Source organism: Rhinolophus ferrumequinum, chromosome 2 (assembly GCF_004115265.2).
Source record: "Rhinolophus ferrumequinum isolate MPI-CBG mRhiFer1 chromosome 2, mRhiFer1_v1.p, whole genome shotgun sequence".
Lineage (NCBI taxonomy): Eukaryota > Metazoa > Chordata > Mammalia > Chiroptera > Rhinolophidae > Rhinolophus > Rhinolophus ferrumequinum.
The window spans coordinates 26,505,098-26,507,007 of NC_046285.1; the positions used below are offsets into that span (position 1 = coordinate 26,505,098).

Genomic DNA, 1,910 nt, shown 5'->3' on the forward strand with positions numbered 1-1,910 from the left:
ACAAGCTTGAGGAATTTAGAATCACCTCAATGATTTTGAAATTGTAGAAATATTCTGGGAAGTATATTTGTAAATTCAAAATTTAAAATTGTTCATGTTTTTAAAATCCAGATTAAAAAGAGTGGATAGTTTTCAAGAATTTGATCCAATACCTTGATGCTTTTAATATAGCCTAAAGACAAATAATTTCAATATAATGCTCATAAAATCAAATATAATTTTGTTACTTCCCACTGACCATTTCCTTTCTCATATTATCATTTTGTAAATGGGATTTTTCTTATATATAATCATGGAATCAATCATTGTATATTCCTGTAATAAAATGTTTTTAAATTATCCAATAAATCTGTTATAGAATGTTTTAATGACTTTCCTAACCCTCAGAGTAATCTAGAAAATCAACTACTTCATTGTAGTGTAAAGTATGTATATGGAACAGCATATAGAATTTGTCAAATGGATTACCTTTTTAAACATCATGAACAAGCTTTATTTGTTACCATGAAAAGTCTGAATTTTAAACAGGTTCGCAGAGTGAGGAGTCATATCTATCAGTTCATTCAACTTTAGCACCTGTCTCACCCCCACTAGCTTTTCCAGAACTGCTACCTTTACCATTAAGCACCACGAGTTTTCACAGTTCAAATTTGGGTTTCTTCAGCATTTCATCTTTTCTAACAAAGACAGCATGAAGCAGATAAATAGATCGGCATTCCTTTTCTATGTCTTTTCCCCTTTTACCTGGAATCAATTTATTGACCGCTTCTTTCAAGTCATTTGTACCTCTCCCGTCATGATTTCCATCGTCTTCTTCCAGATTTAGTAGACCTGCTGATATTGAGCATAAGAGGTCTTCTGGATCTGATTGTTGCATTTTTTCAGTAGAATCAACAGAGCATAGACAAAGCAAATGACCATCAGTAGTCTTGACGTCAGAATGAGATTCAATCATGGTCTGCCATTGTTTTTAACCACGGAGCACATTTTGTCATGAGTAAGATCCATACCATGGAAATTAGTTAGGCAGTTTTTGCCCGGAACATCCTCAGTAATTAACGTGAATTTTCTAAATGCAACTTCATTATTCTGCAGATCAGCTAGGCTCACTTTAAAAACATGACCCTTGAGACCATCAGAGGAAATTTTGGTTCCTTGAGTTCTCATGCCCAGCATTTTCTCAGTATTTCTTATATTGAACATAGCCAGTGCTTTCACATCATACCAATCTGTCTTAGGAAATGGGTCAACTGCTTTCTTCTTGGCTCCCTTCATGCCACCTTTTGTAAGGCACTTGTCATTGCCAACCACCATGGCACTGCTCAGAGAGCCAAAAGCCTCAAATGAATTACTTTTCATCACACATATTATTATTTGAGAACTAAGCAACTGAGATTCTTTTCCAGATAGTTTTGTCTAACTTCCAGGGAAACTGCAAATTTCCCTTTGGTTAGCTCTGAGGCATATAACCTACTATTCTGAAAATAAAGTTGTAAATATGTTGAATTAAAATCCCAATTCCTTTAATATGGGTAAGCTTTTTGAGAATGGGAATATTTCTCTGACTGTAGCTATATATTGGAAAATGTCTTAAGAGGAAATATGTTTTGAGAGTGCTTATGAATCCAAGCAGCAGTATCTCAGAAATGGAATGTATTCCCCTAGAGAAATAAGAATATCAGGTAAGTGCTTCTTCCAAACGGTTCTCTTTGATTATATGGAGTGGAGTTTTCCTCGCCAAAATATTGGTTTTGTGTAATCTAAACAATCAGAATGGTCTGCCTTTTCCCTCAGATGAATGGCACACAAGCTTGAAAAGAACGTGGTAAATTCATGTCGAAAGGTGACTAAGAACAATGTCTCAGTGGTTGTCCTAAACCAACGTTCTCAGCAAGTAAGTAACACTTTGC

At 34.9% G+C, this 1,910-nt stretch overlaps 1 pseudogene; it reads right to left on the reverse strand.

Annotated features, from left to right (window-relative positions):
• Positions 1 to 559: 559 nt before the first annotated feature.
• On the reverse strand, positions 560 to 1,314 carry LOC117013467 (40S ribosomal protein S3a-like; annotated as a pseudogene).
• Between the last annotated feature and the right edge of the window lie 596 nt (positions 1,315 to 1,910).